This window comes from Schistocerca piceifrons, chromosome 7 (assembly GCF_021461385.2).
Source record: "Schistocerca piceifrons isolate TAMUIC-IGC-003096 chromosome 7, iqSchPice1.1, whole genome shotgun sequence".
Classification (NCBI taxonomy): Eukaryota; Metazoa; Arthropoda; class Insecta; order Orthoptera; family Acrididae; genus Schistocerca; species Schistocerca piceifrons.
This window is the reverse complement of record NC_060144.1, coordinates 68,109,892-68,129,990: the sequence shown is the minus strand read 5'-3', so window position 1 is coordinate 68,129,990 and position 20,099 is coordinate 68,109,892. Positions and strand designations below refer to the sequence as shown.

The window sequence follows — 20,099 nt, the reverse complement described above, 5'->3', positions numbered from 1 at the left end:
GTAGCCAAACACACACACACTCTGCTACAGACAATATACAAATACACTGACAACAGAAGTCTAAAGAACTCAAGTGACTTAATAGAAAAAATAAAAAATGAAAACATACTAAACACAGCAACATTGGTTTCATTTGATATAATTTCAATGTACACACACATCCCAACAGAATAAACCATCAACATAATAGAAAGAAACCTCCAACTGCAAGGAAACATACCCACAACAAACATACAAGAAATATTAGCCATACTCAGGCTCATCACAGAACAGAACTACTTCACATTCAACAACAGATTTTACTCTCAACAAGATGGACTACCCATGGGATCCCCAATCACTGGCCTCCTAGCTGACATTTTCCTCAACCAGATAGAAAAACAAATCTTTGACAAAATAGTAATACCAAAGCAGTACAAAATAATATATTGGTACAGATACGTAGATGACATAATTTGCTTAATAGATGAACCACTGTCCCGCATAAAAGAACTTCATGATAACATAAACTCCATCCACCCACAAATACAATTCACCATAGAAACACAAACAGATGAAAAACTTAATTTCTTAGATCGCACTATACACAAGAGAAACAACAAACATGAATTCACAATCTACAGAAAACCCACATTCACCAGCACCATTATTCATAACCAATCCAATCAACCCATAACCCACAAAGAAGCAAGCTTCAGATATTTACTTCACAGGCTGAACAAAATACCCATGAATAAGCATGACTACACACAAGAACTGAACACAATAAAACAAATTGCACAGGAGAATGGATATGATGCAAAGAGAGTAGACAAAATAAACCACAAAATACAAAAACAAAGAGCACATAACCATGAAACACACACACAAACAAACACAACAAATCGGCAGACTGTAAACAACAAATGGCACAAAATGACTTACAACAACAAAGTCACACACAGGGTGGGTAATATACTAAAGAAACAAGGACTCTCTCTCTCTCTCTCTCTCTCTCTCTCTCTCTCTCTCACACACACACACACACATACACTCTCTCTCTGCCCCAGTACTCATCACACACAGGCAAACCCACATAAACCACACACAACTAACACCAAATACGATTCAAACTCGCGCGCCTCAGCCAGTAGAACACGCTACGAAACAAATGAACGCCACAGAGCCACAACAACACGTAATGGCTGCGAAAACTCCGCCTATGTTTTGAGTAATCGAAAAACTGCATTACCACACGAACACAGGCGAAGAAGTAAGCCCATTTACTTCGCCAACAAAACAGGAAAACGTACCACAACTTCAAAACTGTAAGTTACAGAAAGAAAACGTGATACAGTCTCATTTCCGTTCGTAAATACATAACAAATAGAAAATAAATAACGTTTTGCTGTTTGCAGATGACATGTTGTATATTGTGTAGCATAACAGCTACCAAAACAAGAGGACAATAATATAATGTAAGGAATGTTACTTTTCGCCAATTAAGTTATAAATGCAACTTTTACATAATGTTGTAAACGACGAAAATGTTAATATGTTAACAACAAATTTACAGTTAAAAATAAAAATAGAACCCACTGATGATAGCACAAAAGTGCTGAAACATGTATGGGTGAAACAAAAGAAAAAAGGTATCTTGCATAAGGCGGAACTTCTCATCCCATCTTCCATACAATGTTGTGCTCCAGTCGTAAATTCTCAGAAATTTCTTGTTCAAATGATGGGCTATGTCTGATACTAGTAGACTTCTCTTTGCTAGAAATGCGTTTTTGCCAGGAGTAGTATGCTTTTGATGTCGTCCTTGCTTCGTCCGTCATTGGTTATTTTGCTACCCAGGTAGCAGAATTCCCTAACTTAATCTACTCAGTGACCATGAATCCTGATGCTAAGTTTCTCGCTGTTTTCATTTCTGCTGTTTCTCATTACTTCATCTTTCTTCGATTTACTCTCAGTTCATATTTGTACTCATTAAATTGTTCATTCCATTCAGTGTATCATGTAATTCTTCTTCACTTTCACCTAGGATAGCAATATCATCAGCCAATCGTATCAATGATATCCTTTCGCCTTGAATTTCATTTTCACTCCTAAACCTTTCTTTTATTTCCATCATATCTTCCTCGATGTACAGATTGAACAGTAGTGGGAAAAGACTACATCCCTGTTTTTCACCGATTTTAATCCGAGCACTTCTTTCTTGGTCGTCCACTCTTATCATTCCTTCTTAGCCATTGTACATATTGTATATTACCCTTCTCTCCCTATAGCTTACCCCTATTTTTCTCAGAATTTCGAACATCTTGCACTATTTCACATTTTCGAACGCTTTGTGCAGGTCGACAAATCCAATGAACGTGTTTTGATTTGTCTTTATTCTTGCTTCCATTATCGACCGCAACGTCAGAATTGCCTCTCTCGTGCCTTTACCATTTCTTAAGCCAAACTGATCGTTATCTAGCACATTCTCTATTTTCTTTTCCATTCTTCTGTATATCATTCTTGTCAGTAACTTGGATGCATGAGCCGTTAAGCTGATTGTGCGATAATTCTCGCACTTATCAGCTCTTGCAGACTTCGGAATTGTGTGGATGATATTTTTCCGAAAGTCAGATTGTATGTCCCTAGACAAATAAATTCTACACACCATCGTAAATAGTCGTTTCGTTGCCACTTCTCCCAGTTAGTTTAGAAATTCTGATAGAGCCATCAATCCATTCTGCCTCATTTGACCTTATGTCTTCCAAAGCTCTCTTAAATTCTAATACTGGATCCGTTATCTCTTCTAAATCGATTCCTGTTTGTTCTTCTATCACATCAGACAAATCTTCCCCCTCATAGAGGCCTCCAATGTACTCTTTCCGCCTATCCGCTCTCTCTTCTGCATTCAATAATGGGATACCCATTGCATTCTTAATGTTACCACCCTTAGGTTGTTTTGACTTTCCTGTATGCTGAGTCAGTCCTTCCGACAATCATGTCTTATTCGATTTTGAAAAATCTGCGCTGCAGGAAACACAAGTCCCTAAACAATTTATTGGACTCATCAAAACGAAACAATAATACAGTATCCAAAAGCACAACAGACTGAATCCCAAATGCGGATCGTCACAAATATAAACTAACAAATAATAAAAGAAAAGACCCGACTCTTCACGGGGAGAGACCACAATCAAATAATTCTACAATGTCAAGATATACCACGTCCACCTGCCCGAGATCGTCCAGCTAGAAGGGGGATCCGGCCGTGGCTGCCGTAGCAGCTCTGTACTCTTCCAAGAGGAGCACCGAGCGAGGTGGCGCAGTGGTTAGCACACTTGACTCGCATTCGGGAGGACGACGGTTCAATCTGGCGTCCGGCCATCCTGATTATGGTTTTCCGTGATTTCCCTAAATCGCTTCAGGCAAATGCCGGGATGGTTCCTTTGAAAGGGCACGGCCGACTTCCTTCCCCGTCCTTCCCTAATCTGATGAGACCGATGACCTCGCAGTTTGGTCTCTTCCCCCCAAATCAACCCAATCTAAGCGGTGCGTCAGACTGCCCTTTCCCAGCAGTACGCAGCCTTATAAAGACCGTTTCGTGGATGTATCCGTCGGAACTATATGCGATAACGTGACTGGCGTATCAAAGTAGTTCCCGGCTAGCTGCGACCTCTGGTGAAGCTGTTCTGCAGGCTCCGTGAACGGGTAGCGCTCCCTGGCGGCCTTTAATGGAGACCTGGCCTTGTGTCGTGTTGTGGCCGCCGGTAAGTATTTATGTTGACAACACAGACGACGTAGGTTTTCCTGGTGAATATACGCCCTGTGATGCACGCATCTCGTGTTGGTGGGATGCCGATGCAGCAGACGCTACGATGTCTGAAGTGGGCGTCCACAGCAGATTTCTTACATTTTTCATGCAGCCATTTCGACTTAGCTTCCTACTTATTTCCTTCCTCAGCGACTTGTATTTCTGTATTCCTGTATTTCCCTGAACATTTTTGTACTTCCTTTTTCCATTGGTCAGCTACCTACCGGTAGTTTAATGTTTATTTGGCTCCAATGGTATTTTATTAAGAAAATAAGTTGCTACATCTCTATATACAGAGTCATGTTTACAATACATTACAACGTGTCAAGCAGTTTTACAATGAATACTGCTACTTGAAACGTAAAAACAGGACTTCAGTCTATAAATTTGGATGTCTAATTAGTATATAAACATTGGGTAACGACGTATGAGTTTCACTTTCCTTATAAGTTATCATTAATCCCAATTTCTTCCTTTATGTTAGATTGAGGTTCTTGAATACATCTGCGCCAGATTTCAGAATTACGCTCAGAACCCTAGACACGGAGGTAAAGTCTACATGGGTAATACTCTCTGGTGTCGTACTGTAATTGTGCAGATCATAGTTCAGCTGAAACTTATTTTTATTGACGAAAACAGAACCGATTAAAGAGTAAATGTACTGGGAAGTAATTTTAAAAACTCCAAGATTCTTAAAAAAAATCTGCAAGATGTGTGATTATCGACTTTAGACAATATTCGTAATCCTCGCCTCTGCTGTATAAGTACTTTATTTGCTCTCAGTGCACTGCACCAGTATCTGGCAGAAAATGAAAATTTGGTAAATAAGCCAACACTCTTGTCTTTACAGCAACATGATGACGGACACTTGTAATGACAAAACATTCTGAAACGAGTCGCATAAACAAACTTGTAAATCGCTAGCATGTGGCCACACTCACATATGGATATGCAGTTTGAATGTAAAATGACTCATTCCACATCAAAAATGGTTCAAATGGCCCTGAGCACTATGGGACTTAACTTCTGAGGTCATGAGTCCCCTAGAACTTAAAACTACTTAAACCTATCTAACCTAAGGACATCACACACATCCATGCCCGAGGCAGGATTCGAAGCTACGACCATAGTGGTCGCGCGGTTCCAGACTGTAGCGTCTAGAACCGCTAGGCCACCACGGCCAGCTCATTCCATATCATTAACCGGATACATGATCAATGGTACAGGAAAATAACTAGTTATTAAACAGCTGGACCCAAGAAATTTTACACTGAGTATTTCATCGCTGTGATCCATTTGTCTTGTTCAGTTTTCACCTGAACTGTCTCTGGTAAAATACACTAGTATGCTTTTATAGTCAGCACACATAACACTTTTTGAATCATTTTTAAGACCATTTGTAGATCAGTTATGTAAGTTAAAAACAAGAGTGGGCCCAATATCGATCCTTGTGGGATCCCATTCTGAGGTTAGTTACATCGCTGTGGCACTGTCTATACGACCTTCTCCTTTCTGTTGTTAAAATAAGACTCAATCTATGTAAGGGAGATATTACTGAAGTCATAACATATAGCGTCACTGGAATACCTGTGTTGGTTCGATACGCTCTGCCATGTGCTTCAGGCATCACGCATGTCTGAAGGAACAGGCGTTGCCGCGATCGTTGGACTATAAAATATAAGAATTATAATCGCGAAACTCCAGTTTCAGAATTGATTGATGACAATGAAAATGTGTGCCAGGCTGGGACTCGAATCCGGGTTTGCAGCTTTACGGAAGCTGTCGCCTTAACCGACCCCATCTCCTGGACAGACCCAAACTTCCAGATATCACCGCTTTCCGCTTTTGTCCACATTGTATACTAGCACAGATATTAAGAATTCTGTACAGAGAGAGTCATATGTTTAAAGTCGCGGCCTTGTTTATAGGAATGAAATAATACATAGCAGTGTCTCCATTGGTTCGATCTACTTTTCAGTATCCTTCAGTCAGGCATCCACGTTTAGGAGTGAAATAAGTCTGCAATAAGAGGTGGTTTACTTACCTCCGGTCGTATGGATCAGTGTTAAATGCTTTGGGAAATATGCCCTGAGTGGTGAAAAAAGACGGATTTGGCGTACTCCTACGTAGTTAAAACCATTTTTTAACATTCTGCTAGAAACACCATCATAGCCAGTAGAATGACAACTTTTCAGTTACTGATGAATTTGGTAGTCATCCTATCAGCTGCATTTTTAAAACTGATGCCTGAAGGTGATACATGCAGCACAGTTTTACACCAACTCTTAAGTCATTCCTCCCCCTGCGGGTCCGGGGATTAGAATAGGCCCGCGGTATTCCTGCCTGTCGTAAGAGGCGACTAAAAGGAGTCCATCCCCCTCACGGGGGTAGTTAGCGCCTGCGTCCGGAGACGGATGGTTCCACGACCTATAATCGTGGTCTTTTTGGTTTTTCACTTCTCGTTTCTTCCTTCCTTTTGTTGGTTCCTTTCTTTGCTCTTCTTCACCTCACTGTCTTCCTTACTCTTTCCCTTGACTTCTCCTTGCCTTCTCATTGCCTTTTTCTCCTTGCCTTCTCATTGCCTTTTTCTCCTTGCCTTCTCATTGCCTTTTTCTCCTTGCCTTCTCATTGCCTTTTTCTCCTTGCCTTCTCATTGCCTTTTTCTCCTTGCTTTCTCATTGCCTTTTTCTCCTTGCCTTCTCATTGCCTTCTTCTCCTTGCCTTCTCATTGCCTTCTTCTCCTTGCTTTCTCATTGCCTTCTTCTCCTTGCCTTCTCTGGTCTCCGCCTCGGCGTTTGAGACAGTCTGTCCTCTTTCTCCCTCTCTCTCTTCTTTTTCCTCTTCTTCCTTCCTCCCTGTGCGTGCCTGAAGGCCGACCCACGCGTTCGCACGCGTAGACGGTGACGGGGTAACGCGTAAGTCCCCGCCCTGGGTAGACATGTAAGGCACGCGCGTACCCCCTGGTAAAGGCCAGGGGTGATTGCCTGAGCTGATACCTTCTGACCATGCCGATTGGTCCCTCCGTCTGTTTCTCGGGAGGTGTGACCTGAGGTGTAAACATTCACCTAAGGCGGGAGTGCCCTCTGAGAGGGTCCCCACAAGGAAGGAGCGCGCCATCGGAGACGCTGGCAATCATGGGGGATTCCTCCGCAATGGATTCTACTCCATCTCTCTCGACTTCGACCCAAAAACGGAAACGTGACCAGCCAACAGTGACAAAAGTACTACCTCCTGCCCCACAGTTCCTCGTAGTTTCTCGATCTGAGGACGGAAAGGATTTTTCCTCTGTCAACCCTTTCGTTATTCAGAAGGGCGTAGATGCCATAGCCGGATCTGTCAAATCTTGTACCAGGTTGCGTAACGGCACCTTATTACTAGAAACTGAGAGTGCCTTTCAGGCACAAAAACTGCTTCGGGCCACCCTCCTGTACACGTTCCCTGTCCGGGTGGAGGCCCACCGAATTTTGAATTCGTCTCGTGGTGTAGTCTATACTAGCTCCCTCGACGGATTGACTGACGAGGAGCTTCAATCTTTCCTCGCTGAGCAGGGCGTGACGGCTGTCCATAGGGTCATGAAAAAGGTCAACAATGACCTTGAACCGACCCGGACACTTTTCTTGACCTTCGATAGTGTTAAGCTGCCATCGCGCATCAAGGCGGGCTACGAGGTTATTTCTGTTCGCCCCTATGTCCCGACACCTACGCGCTGCTACCAGTGTCAGCGTTTCAATCACACTCGACAGTCTTGTTCCAATGCGGCTAAATGTGTCACTTGTGGCAGGGATGCCCATGAGGGTGACTGTCCACCTCCGTCTCCTCGTTGTGTGAACTGTCAGGGTGACCATGCCGCATCCTCCCGCGACTGTTCTGTCTATAAGGAAGAACGCTGTATCCAAGAAATTCGGGTCAAAGAGAAAGTGTCCACCTCGGCTGCTCGCAAGCTATTGGCTAGTAGGAAGCCCACGCTGCTCCCAGCGGGGAAATACAGTACTGTCCTCGCCTCTCCTCGGACTACCCGGGAGGTAGCAACCCAGACATGCGATCTGACCTTCAGCACCACGGTCGTCCGTTCGGCCAGTGCTAAGATCGCGCGGTCGACGTCTCCTCTTCCTCCCATCACCCCACAGACACCAGCACCTTCCTCAGCTTCTGCTAAGACGAAGACATCGAAGTCAGATGCACGGGCCTTCAAGAAGGAACTATCCCGTGCAGACTTCCTCCGTACCTCGACCTCCCAGCCTTCTACCGGTACTTCCACTAAACGTCCTTCCAAAAAGGCGCATAGGAAGCACAGTTCTCCTTCTCCGCCACGGCGCATTTCTTCTCCTGCGCCACCCAGCGGTTGCCGCCCCAGGCCGTCATCCGTTTCGCCTGGCCGCACCGCTGGTAGCCGTACATCTGGCCGTTCACCGGCGGAGGAAGCTCCCCCTCCCGGCCATCCTCCCGAGATGGCCGATGACCCTATAGACCCAATGGACGATGACTGTCCGCCTACTGATAGCGGCGGCAGTGCTCACACGAAGCCAGGCCCTCGGCGGCCTTCGAGGTGACCACTTCTCTCATCTTCCTTTTCTTACGATGGCACTTATTCACTGGAATATTCGCAGCATTCGCTCCAACCGAGAGGACTTGAAGTTGCTGCTCCGCTTGCACCGTCCGCTCGTCGTAGCCCTCCAGGAAACGAAGCTACGCCCATGCGATCCAATTGCCTTGGCACACTACACCTCTGTGCGTTTTGACCTACCCCCTGTGGTAGGTATTCCAGCACATGGAGGGGTTATGTTGCTGGTCCGGGATGATATTTACTACGATCCCATTACGTTGCACACCGGCCTGCAGGCAGTTGCCATCCGCATTACTCTTCCCACTTTTACGTTTTCCTTTTGTACCGTTTACACTCCATCGTCATCTGCCGTTACCAGGGCAGACGTGATGCAACTTATTGCTCAGCTACCTGCACCATTTTTGTTAACTGGAGACTTCAATGCCCACCATCCCCTTTGGGGCTCTCCAGCATCCTGCCCAAGGGGCTCCTTGTTAGCAGACCTTTTCAACCAGCTCGATCTTGTCTGCCTCAATACTGGCGCCCCTACTTTTCTTTCGGACACATCTCACACCTATTCCCATTTAGACCTCTCTATATGTACTCCACAACTTGCACGCCGGTTTGAGTGGTATGCACTTTCTGATACATATTCGAGCGACCACTTCCCGTGTGTTATCCATCTGCTGCAGCATACCCCCTCTCCGTGCTTCTCTAATTGGACCATCTCCAAGGCAGACTGGGGGCTCTTCTCTTCCAGGGCGACCTTTCAGGATCAAACCTTTACAAGCTGCGATCGTCAGGTCGCACACCTCACGGAAGTCATTCTCGCTGCTGCTGAATATTCCATCCCTCACCCTCCTTCTTCTCCACGTCGCGTACCGGTCCCCTGGTGGACCGCAGCATGTAGAGACGCTTTACGTGCTCGTCGACGTGCTTTACGCACATTTAAACGCCACCCTACAGTGGCGAATTGTATCAATTATAAACGATTACGTGCTCAGTGTCGTCGAATTATCAAAGAAAGCAAGAAAGCCAGCTGGGCTGCTTTCACAAGCACCTTCAACAGTTTTACTCCTTCTTCTGTTGTCTGGGGTAGCCTGCGCCGGCTATCTGGCAGTAAGGTCCACTCACCAGTTTCTGGCTTGAAGGTCGCGAATGACGTCCTTGTGGCCCCTGAGGCTGTCTCCAATGCCTTCGGCCGCTTTTTCGCAGAGGTTTCGAGCTCCGCTCATTACCACCCTGCCTTCCTCCCCCGCAAACAGGCAGAGGAGGCTAGGCCACCTAACTTCCGCTCCTCGAATTGTGAAAGTTATAATGCCCCATTCACCATGCGGGTACTCGAAAACGCACTTGGCCGATCACGGTCCTCCGCTCCAGGGCCAGATTCTATTCATATTCAGATGCTGAAGAACCTTTCTCCTGTGGGTAAAGGTTTTCTTCTTCGTACATACAATCGCATCTGGATTGAGGGACATGTTCCCGCATGCTGGCGCGAGTCTATTGTTGTCCCGATTCCTAAGCCGGGGAAGGACAAGCACTTGCCTTCCAGTTATCGACCTATCTCGCTTACCAGCTGTGTCTGTAAAGTGATGGAGCGAATGGTTAACTCTCGATTGGTTTGGCTGCTCGAGTCTCGACGCCTACTTACCAATGTACAATGTGGATTTCGTAGGCGCCGCTCTGCTGTTGACCATCTGGTTACCTTGTCGACCTTCATTATGAATAACTTCTTGCGGAAGCGCCCGACCGCGGCTGTGTTCTTTGATTTGGAGAAGGCTTACGACACCTGTTGGAGGGCGGGCATTCTCCGCACCATGCATACATGGGGCCTTCGCGGTCGCCTCCCTCTTTTTATTCGTTCCTTTTTAATGGATCGACAGTTCAGGGTACGTGTGGGTTCTGTCCTGTCCGACACCTTTCGCCAGGAGAATGGGGTGCCACAGGGCTCAGTTTTGAGCGTCGCTCTCTTCGCCATCGCGATCAATCCAATAATGGATTGCCTCCCAGCTGATGTATCAGGCTCCCTTTTCGTGGACGATTTTACCATCTATTGCAGCGCGCAGTGTACACGTGTCCTGGAGCGCTGTCTTCAGCGTTCTCTTGACCGTCTTTACTCCTGGAGTGTCGCCAATGGCTTCCGTTTTTCTGCCGAGAAGACGGTATGTATTAACTTCTGGCGCTACAAAGAGTTTCTCCCACCGTCCTTACGACTCGGTCCCGTTGCTCTCCCAATCGTGGAGACAACCAAATTTTTAGGCCTTACATTTGACAGGAAACTTAGCTGGTCTCCACATGTGTCATATTTGGCCGCCCGTTGTACCCGTTCTTTAAATGTCCTCCGTGTTCTCAGTGGTATGTCGTGGGGAGCGGATCGAACCGTCCTACTTCGTCTATATCGGTCGATCGTCCGCTCCAAGCTGGATTATGGGAGCTTCGTATACTCCTCTGCACGGCCATCCATCTTACGCCGCTTCAACTCCATACAACATCGGGGTTTACGACTTGCGATCGGAGCATTTTATACCAGTCCCGTAGAGAGTCTTCATGCTGACGCTGGCGAATTGCCACTCACCTACCGGTGCGATATACTGCTTTGTCGGTATGCCTGTCGGCTACTGTCAATGCCCGACCATCCGTCTTATCGTTCCTTTTTTGACGACTCTCTTGACCGTCAATACGGGTTGTATGTCTCTGCCCTGTTACCCCCTGGAGTTCGCTTTCGTCGCCTCCTTCAACACCTTAATTTTTCACTCCCTGCAACCTTTCGAGTGGGCGAGAGCCGCACGCCACCTTGGCTCCAGGCTCAGGTCCGCGTTCACCTTGACCTCAGCTCGCTTCCAAAAGAGGTCACCCCCGGTTCGGTCTACCACTCCCGTTTTTTGGAACTTCGTTCGAAGTTCATCAACATGACTTTCATTTATACAGATGGCTCTAAGACCAATGACGGGGTCGGGTGTTCCTTTATTGTCGAGGCACAAAGTTTCAAATACCGGCTCCATGGCCATTGTTCGGTCTTCACAGCTGAGCTCTTTGCCCTCTACCAGGCTGTTCTTTACATCTGCCGCCACCGACATTCTGCTTATGTCATCTGCTCAGATTCCCTGAGCGCCATCCAGAGCCTCAGTGATCCGTACCCGGTTCACCCTTTCGTACACCGGATCCAACGCTCTCTTCAGCAGCTGGTGGACGTCGGTTCTCCAGTTAGCTTTATGTGGGTTCCTGGCCATGTCGGTATCCCTGGGAACGAAGCTGCAGATGCCGCGGCCAAGGCTGCGGTCCTCCAGCTTCGGACAGCTTCTTGTTGTGTCCCTTCGTCCGATTTTAGCAGGGTCATTTGTCGGCGCATCTTATCGCTGTGGCATGCCGATTGGGCTGCACTTACCGACAACAAGCTTCGGGCCTTAAAACCTCTTCCCGTGGCTTGGACGTCCTCTTCACGCCCTTCTCGGCGGGAGGAGGTCGTTTTAGCCCGGTTAAGAATTGGACACTGCCGGTTCAGCCATCGCCATCTGCTGACGGCTGCGCCGGCGCCGTTCTGCCCATGTGGGCACTTGCTGACGGTTAGACACATTTTAATGTCCTGTCCAGATCTTAACACACTGCGCCTCGATCTTAACCTGCCAAATACTTTCGATGCCATTTTAGCGGATGACCCACGAGCAGCTGCTCGTGTTCTTCGTTTTATCAATTTGACAAACCTCGCTAAGGACATTTGATGATGCTCTTTTTTAATCCTATGCCTGTCAGTCTGTCTTTTATCGTGTTTTCCCTTTTAGTTGTTGTGGTCAACTTGTGCCTTGCGGTGCATTCTTAGAGTAGTCAGGGCGCTAATGACCATTGAAGTTGTGCGCCCTAAAACCACAAAAAAAAAAAGGTCATTCTTGTTCAGACTATCTTACACCACCAAATCGTTCTAAATCTTTCTCCTAATCCGCAGTTTCCTTGCGGATTACCTAATTTTCTTTATTATTTCTTACATTATAAGCACACACTCAAAATTTCTCCTTGCGTCCCTCTCTTTTTTCCTGAATGCACCCCGATGTTCATCCAGCATCCCTCAGTTTTTGTTTTCGTTCTTCAATGCACTCATCAGTTCATGCGTAGTTTGAAAGGGTGCTAATAATACTTTTCTAGGAACCGGACAACAAGTTTCTTGTTTTATCTGTGCGGACACAAAATCAGTTCACCTTTTAACTCCCATAGATTTACGGATTTCTGAAGATATCTCACCGACATGTGCTGATTTATTTGTACTAAAATTAATGACCGCTGTAACAAGCTCTTACAGCCCTACCTTCTCCTCTTCAATCAGTCAGTGAAAGACCTTATCTGTCTTACGGACTTTCAAAGTTCTCTTGTCATCATCATAGCCATTTTGTATGGAACATCTCCACTTTTCACTTCCTCATAATATTATATAATCTTGCCATATGGATAATAATACAGGGTGACAATTATTGAACTATATGAAAGAATATCGTTATAACTTCCGAACGGTTTGCGCTAGGACGTTCAACCTGCACGGCTGGCCGCGGGGCATGATGGGAATTAGTATGCGCATGCCCACGGACCTAGTTGTTGGCTGCCATTTACATGAGAAAATGTCACTGTACAGCGTGCCTGAGCGTGTAGCGCTTGTGATGGCCTATTATGCGAGCAATAACATTCCAACAGCGGATCAAAGGAAGTCTGCGACAGAGTTCAAGATGAAGACAAGTGGTACAAGTGTGCAAACAATCAAATATTTAATTCGCAAGTTTGAGAGAACGGGTAGTGTTCCCGATGATAGTGTTGGCAATGTCAGTCATTCAAAAGGGGTGAAAACTCCTGAAAATATCGAGAAGACACGCATTGTGTTTCAAACCAGCCCCAGAAAATCGATCAGACGATCTGCACAACAGGTAGGAATCAACGAGGAGACAAAGCGACAAATTTTTGTTGAAGACCTGCATCTCTTCCCATAAAAAATTGAAACTCATCAACCACTAAGCCCCATGGCCACGGAACAGCGGTTGTGTTTCGCCAACACTTGTTCACAGAATTGACGAACAGGACTGTGATGTGAATATGGTTTGGTTTAGCGACGAAGGCCACTTTCGTTTGGATGGGTTCATCAATAACACAATAGGCACATTTGGGGGACTGAGAATCCGAATTTCGCGATCGAGAAGTCTCTTCACCCTCAACGGGTGACTATGTGGTGTGCAAAATCCAGTCACGGAATAATCGGTGCGTTATTCCTTCATGGCACGGTGACTATCGAACGGTATATGAAGGTTCTGGAAGATGATTTCATCCTCATTATCGAAAATGATCCCGATTTCGACCAGATGTGGTTCATGCAAGGCGGAGCTCGACCCCATCGAAGCAGGAGAGTGTTTAATGTCCTGGAGGAACACTTTGGGGACCTCATTCTGGCTCTGGGGTACCCAGAGGCCACTGGCATAGACCTCGATTGGCTGCCATGTTCTCCGGATCTGAACACATGCGACTCCTTTTTGTGGGGTTATATTAAAGACAAGGTGTAAGGCAATAACCCCAAAACCATTGCTGAATTGAAAACAGCCATTCGATGTTCCGACGCTTCAGCTGTTCATGCGGAATTTCGTTATTCGTCTGCACCACAGAATCGCCAATGGTGGCAGGCTTATCAAATTTGTTACACGAGGGTTGGAACTTAAATAGTGGCAACTATTTATTCACAACCGATATAAAAGAATTATATGTTTGCACCTGTTACTGATCTTCAAAGTAGTCACCAACGTTGTGTAGAACCTGTTGCCAGCGATGTGGAAGATGTTAGCAGAGCCTGTTCTGTTGATGGTGCGAATGTAGCGGTCTACTGCTTGTGAAATCTCTGGAACAGTTCAGAAGCGAATGCCACGAAGCCAAAACTGAAACGCCAGTCCAACGAATAGCGTCATTATAGGTCGGCGCGAAAGTCTAAAGTGCGTCAGAGCCCCAGTATGGTGAAAGTTATGGTGATTTTCGTGTACGACTGTGATGGTGTTATCCTAACGCATTACGTTCCTCCACGGCAGACCGTCAATGCACTGTTCGTTTTTGGAGCATCACCTGCGACCAGCTTTGCGAAAGAAGCAGCCACACTTTCTGCACAACCCACCCATCATTTTGTACGACAATGCGCGAGCGCATACAGCGCAAGCTGTGGCTGCTCTGTTCAGTCAATGCGACTGGGAAGTACTGTACCATCCACCATACTCCCCGGACTCAAGACCTTGTGACTTTGATTTGATTCCGAAGATGAAGGAACTACTTCGTGGCATTCGATTCAGAACTGCTCCAAAGATTCGACAAGCAGTAGACCACTCCATTCGCTCCATCAATAGAACATGCTCTGCTAACGGTATACTACGCCTTCCACATCGCTGGCAGCGGGTTCTACACAACGCTGGTGACTACTTTGAAGGACAGTAACAGGTGGTAACATGTAACTCTTTTGTATCGGTTGTGAATAAATAATTGCCACTATTTAAATTCCAACCCTCGTAATATGTAGTGACGTTTACATGTTGAATAAAGTGTCTGCCCGCCGTAGTTTGCAACTAATTTACTTTTTTTCCGTATAGTTCAATGATTGTCACCCTGTATATGATACTGATTCCCTGCATTTTCTGTTGACTTCATAAGGCGATCCATGCTGCCGGTTTCTTTTCATGTCCTCTGTGTTCTAGTATTTTCTTCCTTCACCAATAAGCCAGTGTCTTTTAATTAGCTACAAATGACTTTTATGCGTCACCTGTTGCTATATTTATAGTAGTCTTCTACTGAACTATCCTCAGTAGTTTTACTTACAGCAATAGATTCTGATTCAGGGAAATCACCAGTGTCCTTTACTTTATCTCCTTTTCATTACCCTTTTCGGCCGCTGCCTATTATTCATCATTAGTAGTTTCAGATTTGAATCAATAATATTTACGGGTGTTTGTTACTGCTGTAACTGATTTAAGTGTGTTTCCCTAAAAATATTGTTGTCCCACAGATATCTTTCGTTTCTCTGTGCCGACTTCTACCGCGATCTTTTGAAGAGGATGTTTACTACGACCGTTTAAATTGGATCACAGTACTCTACAAAGGTTCCCGTCTTTGCGGATGACATAGACATAGCTATAAAAAAATTTAGACTCTCGGGTCAGATAAATATGATCAACGATTACGCATTACTTGCTAAAGTAATTTTTGTACTGACTATTGTTCAGATACATACTTTGATTACTAACCGTGAAGGTAAAAACAAGGGGTGCAGTCAAGATGTCAGAAACTTTAAACCCACACCCGCCATCTTAGCTGCCAGAAAACATTACTTTCACAGCGATCAGTCGTCTTTTCCTTCCACGGTTCATTAAAGAAAAACTAGATTTCGGCTAGTAACTATCCATTATCAGCGCTGCGTTTTAATACACGTCCTATTACGTCAATGTATTAAAACTCTGAAACGCTGCATTGCATTGACAGTGGCTATTTACCAGCTGAAATTTAGATTTGCTTTAATAAAGCCTGAAAGGAAAGGACGGCTGGTTGCTGTTCTCCATCATTTTGAGAGTAAATTTAGATCACGATGGACCTTGATGGTTATTACCGTGTACCTTCCATACACAGGGTGAACTTTAATAAAAACCGTCTGCCTGTTATCTGAATAGTAACGCATTTGCGTATCACGCAGGGTACCCGGATCCGGTTCCCGGCCGGGTTGGAGATTTTGTCCTCTCGCGGACTGGGTATTGTATTTTCCTCTTCGTCATCTCATCGTCACCGACACACAAGTCGCCCATTGTGGCGTCACCTGAAAGAAGACATGCAACCCGGCTGCCGAGCTTCCCCGAACGGGGCAATGCGACACGACCATTTCATTTCATTAATAAAACAAAACTGACAAATTGCACCGACGGATTCCTGACTGGAAATGGAGGAAAAAATGTCCTACGAACACGTGTCCGGAAATGCATCGTTGACACGGCAGATGGCGCCGACGAACGACGGTTCCTCTGACCACGTGCCGCATATTCCTTATGCGTTGCAGGCTGTGTGACTGACGCAGCGTACTGCAAACGGCAGAATGGTCCGGTATCCATGTCGGGAACAAGCCGAGATGGTGTTTGTGCTCGGCCAAGACGCAGCACGGCTGTACCAAAACAAGTACCTTCACAGACACCAAACTCATCATACAACATTTTGAGCCCTTTTTGGGTGATTGTGTGATCACGAATCCTATCAGACAGACGAACGAGCAAGGAAGCGACGGACTGTGCACATCAGATTTGGAGGATGAGGTTGTATAGGATTCTGAGACGAACCCTAGTACAACTTCCAGGTAAGTGGCCCGTCGCCGTGGTGTAACCCAAAGTACGATTATGTGTCTCCTGTCAACTGCAATCCCATGGACGCCCCTTTGAAGCCGGCCGGTGTGGCCGTGCGGTTCTGGGCGCTTCAGTCTGGAATCGCGTGACCGCTACGGTCGCAGGTTCGAATCCTGCCTCGGGCATGGATGTGTGTGATGTCCTTAGGTTACTTAGGTTTAAGTAGTTCTATGTTCTAGGGGACTGATGACCACAGATGTTAAGTTCCATAACACATCTTCACAGCACCTTTTTCTTCCATTTGCAATCAGGAATCCGTCCCTGCAGTTCGTCGGTTTTATTAATATTCAGCATACACACATAATATTTATTGTCATGCTCACTTACGGTCATGATTGTACCTGAAAAGTCCATTCTACCCTGAGTGATGGGTGAATGACGAAATGAAAGAGGTAGTTGCATGGTATCCTAGTATTATTGGTTTATCACAAAGCTCACTGTATGACTACGTCCTTCGAAAGCCTCAAAATGGGATTCGAAAGAGGCATTAAGCATGTTGTTGCTGAAAAATTGAGACAGAGATCCTGGCCACAAATATTCCGGGAAATGAAACATATACACTAGTGTTAGAAGGACAGGTATTAGCAGTAATGTCTTCACTATACGTTCATTGGACATTTTGCTCTCCCAGACAAAGATACTACAATTTAGTGTCAAAACCAAGTGGGAAATACATGCTATTAATAAAATCTTTACGTAAAAAAGTGTTTAAGAAGCATGTACAGGTTACAGAGGTTAGGCTATCATTACTAAAAAACTGATTTACACACTTGGTGAAGCAAAATATGCATCATACAGGGACTACGTTGCCGAGACCTTTCTTTTATTCACAATGCGGTACTTTGCTCTAACTAATATAGGAGGCATTAGTTGAAATTCTCGTTTATACCATCAGAACTGTCTCTTTGTGACATTTATTGAAGTACAAATTCCTGGAATGTGCTTTCAAAAATGAATTTATCGTTTTTGCTATTATTGGCCACACACCGAATGACATTTAACAGGTAAGATTTCAAAGCGAGAAGATGTGTAAACTACAATGACAATGATGCACTGACAGTCTAATAAAACAATAATTCAGTTCTGCATCAAGGTATACTGCCATGCAGTTCTGTTCCTTCGACATTTCAAGAATCTTTCACTTTGTTGACATCCATAAGTCATGACAGCATATCTCCCTTACTTCTTTCCTTAGTGCAGACAATCTGAGCTAACAAAGAAAACATAGATAATTTTTCGCAAACATGAACATTAAACATGTTACGCTTATATTTGAAAGTTGAGCATTTGACGAGTAAGCATCAGTATTAGTAAGCAAACAAACATTGTTTTTGGAGTTCCCGCTTCATCAGCTATAGACGCAAATACGCTGGGGTGAAGAAGTCATGTGACAGCAACACGAATATGTACAGATGGTATCGCGTACACAAAGTACAAAAGGGCAGTGCCTTGGCGGAGCTACCTTTTGCACCCAGGTCATTTATGTGAACTGGTTTCCAACGTGACTATTGCCGCATGGCGGTAATTAACAGACTCTGAACGCGGAACTTTGAACGCGGTATGGTAGTTGGAACTAGATGCATGAGATATTCAATTTCGGTTATCCACAGTGTGAAGTGTGCGCCGAGAATACCAAATTTCAGGCATTGTCTCTCATCACCGACAACGCAGTGGCCGACGCCCTTCACTTAACGACCGAGTGCAGCAGCTTCTACGTACTTATGAGTAATACTGCCTGAAATGACCACAAAAAACAATGTGGGACATACAACTAACGTATCCGTCTGGATTGTGCGGCGACATCTGGCGTTATTAGGCTATGGCAGCAGAGAACCGACACGGGTGCCACTGCTAAGAGCACATCACCTGCAGTGCCTCTCCTGCGTTCTTGATCGTATCAAAATTAAAATGGCTCTGAGCACTATGGGACTTAACATCTGAGGTCATCAGTCCCCTAGACTTTGAACTACTTGAACCTAACTAACCTAAGGACATCACACACATCGATGCCCGAGGCAGGATTCGAACCTGCGACCGTAGCAGCAGCGCGGTTCCGGACTGAAGCGCCTAGAACCGCTCGGCCAGTGATCGTATAGGTTGGACTCTAGATGACTTGGTAAGAACTGATGTTAGGGTTCGAGTATGACGCAGCCTCACGACGCCACGGACCCTTTTACAAGGCACTGTGCAATCTGATGTCAGCTCCATAATAATGTGGGCTGTGTTTACTTAGTCCAACCGAACCGATAGTTGGAAAACGTTATGTTCGGCTATTCGGATACCATTTGCAGCCATTCATCGACGTCATGTCCCCAAACAACAATGGAATTTTTATGGATGACAATGTGCCATGTCGCAAGGGCACAATTGTTGGCAATTGGTTTGAAGAACTTTCTGGACAGTTCGAGCGAATGGTTTGACCACCCAGTTCGCTCAACACGAATCTCATCGAACATTTATGAGGCACAATCGAGAGGTCAGTTCGAACACAAAATCCTGCTCTGACAACACTTTCGCGATTATGGAAAGGAGGCCTCCAGCGACTTGTTGAGTGCATGCCACGTCGGGATGCTGCGCTACGCCGGGCAAAAAAAGGTCCGACCCGGTGTTGGAGATATCCTATGACTTTTATCACCTCAGTGCAAAGTAAAAGAGAATTTAAATATATTCCGTATGCAGCCATTTCAAATAATATACTTCTTGGTTTTTGAAAATATATAAACGATAAGGAAGTCACATTTACGAGGGCAAATGTATCGTATTATTGGATCAAAAATACATCAAAGACAAGAAAACCGTTTGAAAATGCCTTCCTGACACTATGTTAATAGTGCAAGCATTCTAATATTTACTATTCAATACCACTGTTGCGTGCACACTAGAGATATTCCGAACAGATGGCTCTGAGCACTATGGGACTTAACTTCTGAGGTCATCAGTCCCCTAGAACTCAGAACTACTTAAACCTAACTAACCTAAGGACATCACACACATCCACGCCCGAGGCAGGACTCGAACCTGCGACCGTAGCGGTCGCGCGGTTCCAGACTGAGGCGCCTAGAGCCTCTGGGCCACTCCAGCCGGTCTATTCCGAACAGAAAGCAATCGTAAATAGTTCCCTCCGTGTTGCTAACAGCACACATCTATCGACATTGCATGTGTCACTGAGAAAATGTCCTAGCATAGTATTGTGCACTACATGCTAGACGCTGTACTGCGTTCTCTAGATTGTATGCTGCTGCTCTTTTGTTAAATCCTGATTTGATACAAATTCGTATCCTGAACATTTTCTGGATTGAGGTGTTCCCGTACAGACAATATTAATACCCATGAATTCCTACAGAAACGATATCTGGCCGAAGCTTTAAGATTCAAAATGGTTCAAATG

The 20,099-nt window shown here is 45.4% G+C and overlaps 1 non-coding gene across 1 annotated transcript; it reads right to left on the bottom strand.

The window, feature by feature from the left end:
- Positions 1-17,235: 17,235 nt before the first annotated feature.
- On the bottom strand, positions 17,236-17,353 carry LOC124709437. The gene has a single exon (XR_007005407.1). It is a non-coding gene; the product is annotated as a U4atac minor spliceosomal RNA (small nuclear RNA).
- Between the last annotated feature and the right edge of the window lie 2,746 nt (positions 17,354-20,099).